The sequence below is a fragment of the Mastigoproctus giganteus genome, chromosome 9, assembly GCF_048544385.1.
Source record: "Mastigoproctus giganteus isolate SK-2022 chromosome 9, ASM4854438v1, whole genome shotgun sequence".
Taxonomy (NCBI): domain Eukaryota; kingdom Metazoa; phylum Arthropoda; class Arachnida; order Uropygi; family Thelyphonidae; genus Mastigoproctus; species Mastigoproctus giganteus.
The window spans coordinates 119121244-119137329 of record NC_143583.1 but is presented as its reverse complement, the minus strand read 5'-3'; the positions used below and the strand labels follow the sequence as shown (position 1 = coordinate 119137329).

General features: G+C 37.2%; 1 protein-coding gene across 1 annotated transcript in view; it reads right to left on the bottom strand.

Annotated features, from left to right (window-relative positions):
- LOC150080677 (transcription factor EC-like) overlaps window positions 1–16086 on the bottom strand; it is a 57647-nt gene that overhangs the window by 25647 nt on the left and 15914 nt on the right. Inside the window, exon 2 of the mRNA XM_090381495.1 lies at window positions 3435–3530. The gene's annotated coding sequence lies outside the window, so the exon portion shown is untranslated. The remainder of the gene's footprint in view (window positions 1–3434; window positions 3531–16086) is intronic.

The following is a 16086-nucleotide window of genomic DNA, read 5'->3' as shown; positions in this document are numbered from 1 at the left end:
ACCTGCACTTCGTGTATTAATGTTATTAATGGAATCCTACAAGGTTCGGTGTTGGGTCCATTGTTGTTTTCTGTATTTATCAGTGATAAAGGTATATCAGGATTAATGTCTAAGTTTTCAGATGACACGAAAGTTAGCAGGGTAGTTAATGCCAGTAAGGACAGCACGCTACTACAACAGGATCTAGAAAAGTTGAGCAGATGGCAACTGAAGTTTAACATGAAAAGTACTGCATATGGATAGCAATAATCCCAGAGTAATATACCAACTGTGTGATAATACACTTAGGGTAGTGGAGAATGAAAAAGACCCGGGGTAATTGTGCAGTCAGATACGAAGTTTTGTGAGCAGTGCAGATAGGCTGCAAGAGTAGCTCATGGGCTATTGTCAATGTTAGTGAGTGGAACAAAGAGTTGCTGTTACTAAGGAAGGCTAAAGTTCTGCAAATTGCAGCGTCTGGAGACTAGGCACCTGCTATGTGATCTGATTGAGGTAAATAAGGACTTGAATGGTTTGAGCAAGCTCAATGCTGATGGGATTCTTCCTCAAATTCCACACCTGAGGAGCATAAATTCAAATTGAGGAAAGACAGTTGTAGAAAAAAATGTGTGAAATTTGTCTTCAGCCAGCGGATAGTTGATTGCTGGAATAATTCCATCTGCCGTTGTGGAAGTTGACAGCTTAAATAAATTGAAGGCTGACGTAGCCAAACGTTTGGAGTGAATCAATAAATCCAGAAAAACAAATGTTCGTTGATTAAAATTTAGCTATGAATTGAAGAGCACTCAGAAACTCGATAAAGTTGTGCAGCAGAAGTAAATGAATTTTATTAGTACTGCAATCAAACTGAAGCATGATGAAATTAAATATCGCAAGAGATGTGCGAAATGAGTGCTGTCCGACAGGAGACAGGCTTCAACACGGCGTTGAGAAGGAATCACGTACACGTGCGAGTGTTGTTTTTAATAGCAGTGGCAGCTTCGTGGATGCGATTCAACGAATCATCTCGGTTGTTAACCTCTGTGGTGTAAACAATTTGTCATGTGACCCCATACATAAAAATCCAACGGGTTAAGGTCAGGAGAGCGTGGTGGCAAAGAAATAGGATCTCGGCGACCAATCCTGTGATTCCGGTGATAATTATTTAAGAATGCTCTTACAATACTGGCATATACCGAAAGGTTTTGGGTGTGCTGGCCGAGAGATCTAATGTCACGATATTCAGAAGCTCTTCATCTGCTTGTGTAGGATATGATCGGGCCGGCCTCAGTCGTAATGCCTTCCATGTACCCCATTTCCCCAAATTACGATGAATGTTGACAAAAACACGTCAATTAAGGTGTCGCCTTGTTGATATTCGGTGGCTGCAGCTCCAGCATTTCCTTCAACATATACACCATACACAAAGTGAATGTCTGCATATTCTAATGCTCTTCTAGTCGCCATATCCGTAATGAAGTTTCTGTATCACAGCAACAATCCGTTCATTGCAGCCTTACATTTTCATTACGCATTATACAGTATGACAATTTACATAATATTTTGGGCAACAATCTGATTTGCATACCCCACTTCGTGATATTCTCAAAACGCTAGAAGCTGAAATGACATCACAATCTGTTTAACGCTCTAACTCAAAACCCATTGCGCCCGCTTCAAATTGAATGTAGACTTTTCTTCTTGTATTTTAATAAACCATTCACTCAATAACTATCGACGTTGGACTTCAAGGACGCCCTGTATATACATAGAATTAGAGGGAAGGGGTTAACAGAGGGTAAGAAATAAGCCAAGCTAAAAAAGGTGAAGTGAAGGAAGAAATAGTACCTCACTCCATTCTCGAATACAGGCTTCAACACGACACAATGAGACATAGAATGCAAAGTATCCTCCTATTTAATCTCTATACTTGAACACTTGTTTGATATACTCTTGCGCAACCCTTTCTGACGTGGCTTATTTTTTTTTTTTTTTTTTTTTGATTTGGTAGTTGTTGGCGCATCGGCTTCTGTGGCCATATTGCACCTCCCAAGGTTTTTGCAGTACTTTGATCCAAGCCCGAGGCGGGAATCGAACCCGCGACCTTTGGGTTGCCCGGCAGGTACTTTACCCACTCGGCTAGCCCGGTCGGCTGACGTGGCTTATAATCGATATTATAAACAACTGTAGAGAAAGAACACAATTTTTAAGATAATCCGTATAGGACTACTATCGATAAACTTTTATATAATCTTTGATTTTACGTTTTAATGCTTTCCAAATATTTATACACAAACTACTCTCACTAACCTTCGTTATCACTTTAAGAGAAACACAAACCTTCGGTTTTGTTCTATCTTTAATATCATGGTGTTTGACGGTGATTTATTCTGAACTGAATTACTATTTACACAGTCCTTTTTATCTCCATCAATGTATATAAATTAACCGGATGTGAAAGGTCTTTATACTCGAAAGAAATTAACTCAACAGGGTAATGACAGATTTTATACATTATTCAAAGATAACTAACATAGCGATGTCAGTTATCTTTGATTAAAGAATCTTTTCAATCCAAGCAGCTACATTTCTTTAATTAAAGATAACTGATAGAAACAAATGCTAATTCACGGTTTAAAACTTATTAAGTTTAAACCGGGAATTAACAATCCTTGAATCCAGAGGTGTATTGATAAAAAAAAAAAAATAGTACCGGAATGCTCGTTCTCCAGAAGACTATGGTAACGCCACATTGACTGTACAATAACTGAATCAGACTTCAGACTCACAGTTCATAGAACAACCAGTTCTAGCGTACAGCTCATGGCGAATCAAAATGCAGCGTTCGCACGCATCATAGTATATCTCTCATTCGCTGGATCTCTTTATCTAACACATTGTACTTTAGTAAGAAACGTTCAAGTTTCATTGCGAAATTTATATTTTTGTTTTTAAATAAATTTTTAAAGAAATCTATTAATTTTAAAGATTATTATTAATATATATTTGTATATATATATATATAAAATATATATACAATATATATATATATTAATATATATATATATATATAAAATAATTGATTAAACCATTGTTTCATAATATTAGGTGAATAAATTTAATGATTTTTCTATTATGACATTTAGAAAAAATGTACCGGGACGTCGTTCCGGCCCGAATACACCACTGCTTGAATCAAATAATTCGCTCTCAAACCTTCATCAACATGTTGATGAAATCTGGCATCCGGGTGTAGGCGCTTCGATCTTACAACCTCCTTGATTCTACGAATAATACTTCCAGAATGATCCCCGTTTTATTTATTCATCAGAAGTGAAGTTATATCACTATTATTTCGGCCTGGAAACGAATTTGTCGTGTTTGATGGATATAAGTTTTAATAATAAAGAAAGCTTAAGCCAATAAACAAAAAAAGTATCAATCAAGCTACTTACACTATTTATAGGGCTACACGGACAACCGAGGTCTTGAATCGTCACCTTGGATTCAGTGGACGCAGTTTCGGTGCTGATATCATCCCAGTCGTCAACCTGAAAAACATTAATCTGCTATGATGATCGAAATAACACTTAAAATAAAATAATTCACAAGAGTAGTTTTATACAGGGTTATTCAAAATGAAGTCCGGGGTTTGAATTGTATTCCTGTACACAATTTCAGACTTCATTTTGAATAACCCTGTACATAACAACACACACACCGATATACCTTATTATATACCACTTATCAGGCAATACACTAGATACACCAGAGACCGGATGAAGCACTACAACATGCGATACAACACGTGCAAGTTCATACTTTCGTACTTTCCTCATTACGTTTGGAAAATGTCTTAAAATTAAATAAAGTGTTAGAGTTCCACGTAAACTTACAAATAACAACGGCATGTAACGAACCATCCTTTGCTCTCCTTCTGGGCTCGTTTGTAATCTGATCGAGGTTCGATTCCAGCCACTACCCTTATGGGAATTTTCCCAGGGGCATTCAGCATCTCAAACCGTGGTCGTGAGGTTTTCCACCGGGAACAATTCCGGTTTTCCGCTCACAAAAGACAAACCGCCCTTCGCGACGAGGGGTACACGAAAATTTGATAGGACTAGGGACGCGTGTAGACTAAAATTCGCAGCGTTTTCGCTGCGACTTAACTCTTGAGGGAAGGGGGTTAGTGGGGCAGCCACGCCACCATCATAAGGTGGGTCGCAGGCAGTGTATTTAACAGACGTATTCTGATCATTAAAAGAATGCATTGCATGCACTAATTTCAACTGCAGTTAAAATCCATCGATTAAAATGCGAATAATTATGCTGTTCAACAAAAATTAATTGCTGGGGTTTGCACCTGCTGCAAAATATAAATTCATTACAGTTTTACAAAAAAAAAAGATAGTTAATGTATGCAGAGAATTTCATTTCAGGTGTGTTAGCAAAAGTTAATAATATACGATTTACAGCAAAAATGACTATTTGTGCTCGAACAGAGAAAATTTAGTTTTTGCGCATGTCAGCAAGCATAATATCCAGCTTCAGCTGTAGTATATGAATAGCCCATGAGATATATATTCCAAAAAAAGAAAAATAATAATTGCTGCAGTTCTATTGGTGTGATTTTAACGAAAAATAGGAAGGGTGGCTAAACCTTTCACACAGAGCAAAATATAAAATTTTCTTAAAATCCATCACTGGGAAGAGTTATTACATGCAGACGGACGGACAAAGAAATAATAATTATATCATTTCGACGTTAGCATATATTATGCATATATGCTAACGTTCTTAAAAACGGAACCATATTTTACAAATCGGGCAGTTAATCGCATGGTTAAGGTAAGTATGCTTACTTTTATTTGTTTTTGATGAGAAAAACCAAAGCGCCACTTAACACAACTGCAAATGTTTAGTGCTCAAATATTGCAATCATACTATTCTACAAAATGGATTTCGCTAACCTCTTCCTAGCCAAGGATGTTTTCACATAAAGCGTCTGTTTAATGTTCACATAGAGCATCTTTTTAATGCGAAAACATCCTTGGCTAGGAAGAGGTTAGCGAAATTCATTTTGTAGAATAGCATGATTGCAACAATACAAATATTTGTATTGTTGCAATTTGCATTTCCGTTACATTGCATTGTTAGGTGTTGCTATAGGTTTTTGCTCATCAAAAATAAATAAAAGCATACGTACCTTAACCATATAATTAACTGCTCGATTTGTAAAATATGGTTCCGTTTTTAAGAACTTTAACATATAGGCATAATGTGCCTATTGCCTTCACCATGCCTGACACCCCCACTCCCCCATAGCATGCAACAATTCTCAAGACGAGATTTGTTGAACATTCCAAATATCATTAAAATCGGATTAACAGAAATGCTACAATTGTACACTACCCAACGTGATTTTTACCTCCAGCAAATCCATGGTTGTTTCTGGTCAAGTTTTATGTATAGAATTTAAAATCAATCATAAAAATTTCCTATCACGTCTTAGTTTTAAGATATAGACAGATAACTGGATTCTGTACAAAGATATCATTATTATTATTATTATTATTATTAATATCAATTTATTTCCGAAGAAATGTCCTTTTACAGCTATGCAGCTAGAGGACATGAGTTATATACAGAGAAAAAACATAAAATACAGACATATGCATTGCATACAGAGCCAGATACAATATACGGCCTTAAACAGCCACTGGTGAAGATACAAAAACATAAAGTTACAAGTACAAAAACATAAAGTTACAACAAATAAAAGTGCATCCGGATACATCGAAGCGTGGATATTGCGGTATCACAGAGAGTCCACCTAGAGCATGACTAAGGCATACATGTCTGCAAGAATGGAAGATCTGTAGGTTCTGTCCTTGCAAAGTTTCTCAGCGTCTATAGCTAATCTGTTAAATATTTGGAAGGAGTTGTGTGGAAACATGTTGTCCAAGGAGGACATGCTACGCAGCTTCGATCTGTATGGGGAGGTGTTGGACTGGCATCTTCTCCTGTCGGACGGTCTGGCGATGATATCCCAAATATCGGGTGACCTCAGTTTTCCGGATAGAAGCTGAGAGAGGGTAAGAAGGTTCCTAGAGATGATGTGATACCTCCAAGGAAGCGTATTAAGATTGGTGACCAGAACAGATTTTGAGATTGTAGGTGTTAGCCCGGCAACCCTATTTAGCCATTTCAAGATCCAGAATTCCAGGGAAAGGAACCTGGCTTGGTATGATGAGGGTGCTGAGGACCATATAGTCGAGGCATATAATGGAATTGGGAAAATACAACGAAGAATGTATTTGATGATAAGGTCCGGGTTATGGAAGTTGGAGATCTCTTGTTTTACTGCCCATAAAGCCGAATATGTTTTCGTTCGAGTGGCATTAAAGTGAGGCAAGAAGGTGAGGTCTTTGTCCCAGATGATACCCAAATCTTTATGTTGGGTGACTTTTTTAACTGGAGAATTCGCAATAATGATGTCCACATCGTTGGTATTTTTCTTCTTGGTGATAGAGAGTTGTGCAGTTTTCTCTTTATTAATGGAGAGCCCAATCGCATGAAGGTAGTTTTCCAGTTCATGTAGCTGTTGGTTGGAGCTCACAGTAATAGACTGGAGAGACTGGGGGCATTTTGTGATGACGAAGAACTTAATATCATCTGCGTAGGTGGTAAAATTAGTACGGTTTGATAGGAAGGGTTCTAAAGATGCGGCGAAGAGGGCGGCAGAGAGAACGCCCCCTTGGGGGAGCCCTCTGGAGCAGAGAATGTGGTGATTATGGTTTTGATTTCTGATCCATAGGATCCTGGACTGAAGGAGTTTCCTAAGGAGAACTAAGATGTTGCCAGAGATTTTGAAATAGTTGCACAGTATGGTACATAATGCATGGGTGGACAGATTGTCAAAGGCCGCCTTAATGTCGAGAAACACAATATCCAGTTGCTCTTTGTTGCTTAAGGTACTTTCAATTCTGAACAGTGTGTCCAAGAGGTTGGTGATCGTGGAACGTCCAGGTAGTACACTATGGAGGTATGGAGGTTTGTGGCCGAACATGTGATGGATGAGAGCAGGAAGTATGGCTTTTTCCAAGATTTTGAGAAAAGTGCATCCTACAGAAATTGGTCTGTAGTCATTAGGCAATTTTGGGTTAGACTTTTTTGGAACTGGAGAAACATAATGTGTTCCAGATAGCAGGGTAAACTCCTGTTACGAGGACGGAATTGAATGCATCAAGCAAGAGATCAATGATATATACACTGCACAGTTTAACCATGAAAATAGGGAATCCATCCGGGCCAGTGGTAGACTTGTTGGGAAGACTGTTGATCACCTCAGTAAGGCGTTCCTTTGTGATGGCTATTTTATCCAGTGATGTCTGGTTAGCTGGTGGATTAACCCGAATAAAGGGATTTGGGGCAGATAGGGGCTTAGTTGCGAGCGAGTTAGCCCATGCAAGGAAGGTGTCAGTGGACATGGGGGACTGTTGATTCTTGTTGGTGAAGATTCTTTTCCCAAGTTTCATTCTGTGTGCAATCCAGTCATTCTGCGCCTTCCTCCGAATGCGTAGGAAGCGTGCCCGATGTTTTTTATAGAGTTGGTAGTCGGCTAGATCCCGTGTTTTTTGCCATTTCCTGTATAGTTTCTGTTTCATGATGAAGGCGAGTTTTGCGTCGCTGGTAAACCAGTTCTTGGTCCTGGGAGACAGGCGTACAGATTTGGAGGCCCCTTCACAGGCGATGTCTTTTAACAAGTTTGCTAAATTGGTAAGCGTTTGATCAGGATGGCTAGCAGCAATTTTTTTCCAGTCTGTAGCTTTTAGTCTTTGTAGGATGATTTGAGGTTGCATATATTTTAATGAGAAGATCTTGAGTTGGGATTCTTTATGGTCATGTTGTTCAAGTTGTCGGGGAGAACATAGACATTCACTATCAAAGGAAATTGGGAGGTGATCTGATGCAAACTTAAAAATCGGCGTTGTGAGAGTAAGATGGTCAAGGTTATGAAAGAAGAGGTCTAGGTTTTGATGTCGTCTTGTAGGTTGCGTATGGGTTAGTCTAAGGCCTAGAGATGAGAAGGAGCATACGACGTCCTTCAAAGCAGCTTCGTGTCTTGGGGAGGGCATGTTGAAATCTCCTAAAACAAAGGTGAGCATGTGAGGCTTGAGGTGGGTTATAATCCAGGTAGTTAGCTCATCCCTTGTGTCGGGATTATGGTCAGGAGGTAAATATACCGCTACAACTTGAGTTCTCACTTCTTTAACTGTAAAAATTGCAGAAATGGCTTCAAATGCAGGGGAGTCGCTGAGTTGTGCACACACAAGGTGATGGATGTCTTTGTAAATGATGGAGACGCCACCTCCACGTTTGTGGTCCCTGCCGCTGCAAACATTTTTGTAATGGTGAGGAGTGGCCAAGTGGGTGAGTTGTCTTCCATGGTTAAGCCAAGTTTCCTGGATACAGATGAAATCATATTCGTCGAGCAGGAGGAGAGATTGCAGAGGGGCCAATTTGTTAACAATGCTGCGCACATTTTGCGAGAAGACCCTGATTGTGTGGCATGGATGGAGGTTTTTTACTGTTTGAAATACAAATTTTTAAACATTCACTTTTGTTTGGTTTTGTTTATTGGGCTAAAAGTTACGCAAGTACCTTAACCACCATTACTGTTCTTGCAATATAGTATATTTTGATGCACTTTTCCAGACAAGTCAGTATTTTTATTACACCATTCAACTGTTCAATGTATAGTGTATGATAAACTACGCTACAAGAATTCACCTTCTGTTCAAATTTACCAATTGCTTTTACTGTCTTTAGGTTAATGCATTGTTAAAATGGCGAAGACAAAGCACAGAACTTGGGCCAATCACCGAGACAACTTCTGCCACGTTTGTTGACACTTAACCCCAAAAACTCAGAGGAAGAAAATATACAATGTCACGAAAGTTGCATATTCATTGTACTTCGGCTGCAAGATCGGTGACCAAGAAAAAAAATTTGGCTCCACATATCTGTTGTATTACTTGTACAACGAACTTAAGGCTGTGGTTATATGGCAAGCTGAGAGCATTACCTTTTGCCGTCCCTATGGTGTGGCGCGAGCCCAAGAATCATTTCGACGACTGTTAATTTGTGCATGACAAAAATAAAAAGGTATTTCCAAAAAGAGAAAGCATTGCATCAAATATCCCATCAGCAATTAGGCCAGTGCCACACAGTAAAGAACTGCCAGTACCTGTACCACCAAAATCTTGGGATATTGGAAGTAGTGATGAAGGTACAGAAGAAATCGTTTTACCAGATGTCACGGAACCATGTACTTCACATGATTTGGACTACGAGCCAGAAAAAGAAAAGGCTCCACACTACATTGAACAAGAATAATTAAACGACTTGATCACAGACTTGGGCTTACCCAAAGAGAAGGCTGAATTACTCGGATCCAAAAGGTACAAACTTTACAATATACAGTAAGCGAAACGAATTCAAGATATTTTGCAATGGAAAACAACATGTGTGTGTCTGTAAAGACGTCGTTGGTTTTACGCACGAACTGAATATTGATCACAATACCTCTGAATGGAGTTTGTTCATTGATGCGTCAAAGCTAAGTTTGAAAGCAGTATTGCTTCATAATGGAAATACTTTACCATCAATTCCACTTGTTCATGCTGTTAGCCTGAAAGAAACTTACGATAGTATGTCCCAGATTTTTGCTGCTAAACGTTATAATGACTATGGTTGGAATATTTGTGATGATCTCAAAGTGATTGGACTGCTTGTTGGGTTGCAAGGTTGTTTCACTAAATGCTGTTGTTTCCTGTGTTTGTGGGATAGTCATGCAACAGCCAAACACTACATCGTACAACACTTGGGTGGGGGGAAGAGAGAAAGAGAGAGAGAGATTAATATATTCCAGGCAAAAGCAATGTAAAGATGTTCCCATGGTTGATCCACAAAAGATTTTTCTTCCCCCTTTACACATCAAGCTTGGACTGATTAAGAATTTCACTAAGGCACTGGATAAAGAAAGCAGAGGATTCGCATATTTACTGAAAATGTTTCCAAGTTTATCTCATGCAAAGCTGAAGGAAGGAATTTTCACAGGTCCTGAAATAAGAAAGCTCCTAAAAGATGAAGAATTTCAGAGAAACTTGAATGATGTTGAACTGGCTACATGGTTACATCAAGGCTGTGGTACACGAATTCCTCGGAAAGAGCACTATGAGCAACTGGTGAACAAACTTGCTGAAATGTTACAAGAACATGGGGTGCCGAATGTCATTTAAAATGCATTTCCCATATGGATTTCTTTCCTAAAAACTTAGCAGATGTCAGTGATGAACAAGGAGAGCATTTCCACCAGGACGCATCTGCAATGGGAAAATGATACCAAAGTCGCTGGGACTCTTGCCATGATGGGAGATTACTGTTGGTTCCTTAAACGGGAAAGTAATCTGGAGTATAAAAGGAAATCATTGAGTGGGAAACATGTCTTAGTAATATATATTGTGTGTAATAATTACAACCATGTATGCTGATATTGTATAAAAATGCATATATCTTTTGATGTAGACGTGACAGAAGTAAAAGAGATTGATATTTTCATAATAAGGACATTAATTTTGTTCGGAATAACCAACTTTCGTTCCAGAGGTACGACGAAAAAAAAATTATCGGGTAGTGTTATTATTTTTGTCGGTCCGTCTTCCCAGTGGATGGATTTTAAGGAAAATTTATATTTCGCTCTGTAAGAAAGATTTGTCGACTCTTCCTACGTGTCATTAAAATCAAACCAACAGAATTCCAGCAATTATTTGGAATAAATTGTGGCTGGACGTGTTTTTTTTTTTTTTTTTATCGCCAGAGGAGTAGTAAGTTAGCTCCAAAGTAAACTCCAAAAAATAGTTCAATGGAAAGTTATGCTTTACATAGAATGAAATACAAAGGTCATAATTCATTTTTAAACTGTTGCGACCAAATCAAACTGATATATCATTTACGACAAGCTTTAATTTTACGCAATACACGCACTTGAAACGTAAGATAATGCACTCATTATGTCAAGTTTCAGGTCGTACTCATTTTTCCTCGTTAAAAATTGAATTTAACAATTTTCTGTAATTAATAGAAATGAAAAGCAGAAAAGTAAATAACCAATTTAATTTATTTATCAATTAATTGCTAATTAACTAATAATACACAAAAGTAATTCTTTTCCTTTCACTGATATCCACTCAACTTTGTGTATTTCGTTTTGTAAGAAAGATTTGTCGACTCTTCCATGCACTTATTTGTTTCAATTTTTAATAAAAATTGAAACAACACCTATATCATGAATATTCTACTATTGGCAGATAAAAATAGTAATAATATTCGTTATATATACATGCATGCATACACGGAAAATATTTCATTTGTCAGATTTCTATTATTAATGAAATTTGGACACACTCAACAAAAACTTTCTAAACGAGATCAATATAAAATTTCACGAAAACCCGTCTACTCAGAGTGAAGTTATTCGAATGCGGGCAGATGAAAGGACCAACATTTTGAACAATAGTCATAATACTTCTGCTGAAGTAACGCCAGACCAGATGGTACGCCCCTGAAATAGAAGATTCGCCTCATCTACTACGTTCTTCAGCCTTTTGCTCCACCTGATTATCATTTATTCAGATCTCATCTCTTCTTCGACAGAAACAAGTGTAGCAAATACGCATTTATTTAATTGTCCCTCCATAGCAACTTAGTCGACACAATACATCATCGCCTGCCACTCGTTCGGAAAAGTCTTGGTTCTTTCCATCTGCAAACTAGAAATTTTTCAGGCCTCTTCAAATTCGACAGGAGATGACTACTGAAGGAAGAAGCGGAACTGCTTCCCCATCCACAGCCGCGGTTGTGGTAATCATGTCATGTGTGTCATTTGTTTTATTATCCACATCAGTTGTAAACATAACCTGAGCTATGGTTGGTTATTTTTAGGTTAGGTTGTGTTAATCAGATTATATGAATTCAACTTAAAGTTGAATTCATATAATCTGAATTCAGTTGCTACATTATCTGATTAAACTTCCAATTAATTCAGTTGAATTCAGTTGCTACATTATCTGATTAAACTTCCAATTAATCTAATTAGTTCAACCACATTCAAATTAATCTGATTAAACTTCCAATATCCCGAGGAATTAAGACATACGTGACAAATTGGTTGATCGCTAGCACGCCCAGTAATGAATAATTAGAGAGGTCGCAGCCACACGTCGCCACCGTAGTAATATTGTTACGGTGGCGACGAGCCACACCAGCCACTTAAGGGGTAAAACATAAAAGAAATTAAAATAAAAGGAAACTCCAATTGGAAACTGCAGTATAGCGGTGTTCGAAATGTTAGAAAAGTCCTCGTGACCACCCACAGTTTCAATGTAGCCTTCAATTCATACAAGTTTATGGCCACATCTCATGCTAACGGGTTGGTACAGGCCTGATTAATAATCTGAAGGGATGGATTTGCACTTTAAATGAACTACATTACTTTGGAAATTTGTTTCGTATTTTTTGAATTAACCACATATCAATAGGCCATGGATAAAAGCAGTATCATCGTATTCGAAAACAAGTAGTTTTCGCTGGTAGAAATGCAACGCCGTAGTATTACGCACTGCAAAGGAAAGGCGAGATATTCTCTCATCAAAGGAGGAGTTAGTCTTTTTCGACAACATTCTCCGCATCATTATTTCTTAGCGTTTGTGTTTGCACGTTGTGGAAAGAGAGAGCGATACCACTTTTGGAACATAATGTGTTAAAATGTATTAAATGGGATGAATACTGAATGCTTTAAAAAATTAAACACCTTACTCCACGTCATTTATACAACTTTAAATTATTCATTGAGAGCCTGAAGTAGAACATCAACATGTTATTTAGCATATTGGGCTTGCCTTTTTAGGAAATGGGTTTGTCCCTGTCTAATTCTTATTTCAGGATATTCCCAAACCGTTTAAAAACTACACAAATAACCTGCCTACTTTCGTTTTCAAAAAGTCCAGCAATTGTACTAAGCTCTTCGTTTCTGTAAGAAATGAGTATAAACCAACAGAGGCGGAAGGATGGGGAAATCGAAGTTCTCGGTAAACGCTCAGTGTAGAATGCAGATAACTAACGATGTCCTGATCAATAGAGGTGACTGCATATTTGAGATTCTCACATTCCTTGCCACCAGACAGTTTCTGGTTTTGCAGAGCAGTAGTTACTGTTCTCCCATTGGAGACTTGTGTTTGAGACAGTTGCCTTCATTACCTTCCAGACACTGTCTACCCATTTAAGACATTTTACTCATTGTTGGGTTTGCTGAAATAACAGAAATAATATCAAAATACTACAATGGAAATAATTAGCGTGAATTTGAGCAGGTAATGACCAAGGAAACATCTATTAGAAAAATAAAATTAGTTTTAAATAAATTACAAAACTGTTTAACTGATCTTTATTGGATGCACAAACCACTTTCTTCATCTACTGCTTTTTTATCTGCACATTATTTTTTGGACTACCCGCTGTGAATAAAGCTTACACTATAGCTAGTGTATGCTTTATTCAGTACCTCAAAGAAAATAAAAATTACTCCATCGTGTAAAATAAATCTATTTCACTGATATCAGATTATTTTTAGTCTTATCGATACGCAGAGCCAAGTTATTTTGAAGCTCTTTTACATATTTTTTAGTTAAATACCTTGTCTACCTCTTCTATGGAATTTATTGAGATCTGCATCCCAAAATATCCCGAACAGTTTAATCTAAAAACTTTAGGTAAAATTCGAAACCAAATTCCCGAGGCTGTTTTCATAAATCGGAAAAGCTAAGAATCGAAATAGGCTGTTTTCCCCCCCGCTCTGGATCTGATAATAGCATGCAAATCACGACCTAGTTCCACCTAAAAAAAATAGGTCTCCGGTGATTTTAATTTATTCCTAGAAATAAATCAGTTCATTCTTTGCCTTAGGGAAGCGGTGTAAATATTAAACATATTGATCTATGTTGGAAATTAAATAAGATTTATAGCCAAAGTGGAAGAATGCGTGTGGTAGTTCAAAAATCGAAAGATGTGACGCTTTCTGGGTCAGAACGTATTACAGCTGCAAAGGCCATAATATCTTATGGTAGAACTATGTTATCGATAACTGGGACGAGAGTGTCTTCTCTTATCTGACATCCAGATGGAGTGTAAACACAATGAAATCACTGTTAAGATAGGTCAGATTGTGTTTGTTCTTGTCCTATTGTCTGAGATATCAAATTTACAGGGGCACGCGATTATGTGGGCGAAGGTTATCTAGCGTTTCTATAATGGTGGCAGTTCGACTTACGTTACCAATGAATTCTTCCACTTGTAATAATTCAGCTAGGAGAAACGAAGTAACGGAATCAATAAGCCCATATTCACCCATTAAAATGATAATCACAAGCTTAGTCGTGACAGGTGTAAATGTTTTTAAACAAGACTGGTTTTAATTTCATTTTCAATTTACCAAACTGAAGCTTCGTGTAATTCTTAGAGACAAAGAGATCCGTGAATGTGGGGACTGACATTCTCTAGGAATTCATTAAAGAATTCTAGGAGAATGGCAGCCTATTGAGACAAGTTTACGAATTCGAATTATGGAATTCGTAAACTTGTCTCAATAAGTAGTACGGTTGATGACAACAAGAGGGCGTTCTGACATTATCAGTAATTAATACGAAAATTGCATTTACTTTGAACTGGCCTGTTAGTCAATAGTGAGAAAGACACGAGAATAACCGTGCAATAACACGAAACTCGCCCAACAGCACAGAAAGGATACCAGGGCAGCACGCACACCATGTTTTATCTACGAGTTACAGGAATTTTGTTAGCAGGCATAAAGAACTAATTGTTCCATTACATAATAAGCCTTGGTTACATCATGCCTTGACTACTGTATTCAGACTTGGAGATCCCGATTTCAGAAACGATGTGTATCCAAGACAGAGGCCCCTTTAATATACTGTGTGTATATATATATATATATATATATATATATATATATATATATTGCACATACACAGGTTTTAATATTTATATTGTGAATAATAACTCCTTGATAAAAAAGTAAAATAAAGAGGTCAAAAATGTTTTATGTTTTCTGACTTGAAAAATAAAGTAACAATAAAAACAATTTTAATGGACACTTTTACCTTATTTATTGTACACTATAAAAAAGGTATAGTGTACAGTATAGTGCTTTTAAATTTAAATAAAATTTAAAAGCACTTAACAAGTTTAAATATACTTTTATATTACACGTTTTCTTGGTTTATTATTATTAGAAATTTTTATCGCTACTTTAGAAAATATTTACACTGAAAATGAGGCCCCTCTTCGTGTGAGGCCCCCGGTCATAGCCGGAATGGCCGTAGCGTTAACGCGGCTGTTATCTGGGATGCATAAAATAAAATAAAAAAAATAAAAAAAATCAGAGAGGTTAATTATTGGTAAAGAAGTATTCGTAGAGACAGATTAAGTTTTGTGAGTTGGCAAAGATTCAAGAGTAGATGTCTGCTTGAGGACTTGATAGAGGCATTTAAGGCTTTGAAAGTTTGAATAAATTAAATAATGGAGATATCTTTTTTCTTTCGCAGGTGGCAGAAACTATAAATCGTGTACTTAATTTAAGGAGAGGGGAAAGTAATCATATACTACCCTTCCTTAATTTAAGCACATAACCTCTAGTTTCTGATTTTTTTTTTTTTGATTTTTTTTCTGTTTATACACTATGACGGCGACGGATGAGTTTACAAGAGAGAAAGCGCAAAAAAAATTACCCATTTAGCCATTACAGTGTTAGAGCCATGGTCAACTGAAACGCGTGTATTACTATACCCCCGCGTTTAACTACCTCAGCTACATGAAGCCTCCACTTTGTAAATATAACAGAAGTGTCTTTTGATTAGAGTCATTAATTGTTGGAAAAAAAAAAAAAACTTGCCAACAAAGTTTAGTTATTTTTAGATTTTAATTTTTTAAAATTTTGTAGAACTAGATAACTTTGCTATCTTTTCAAGA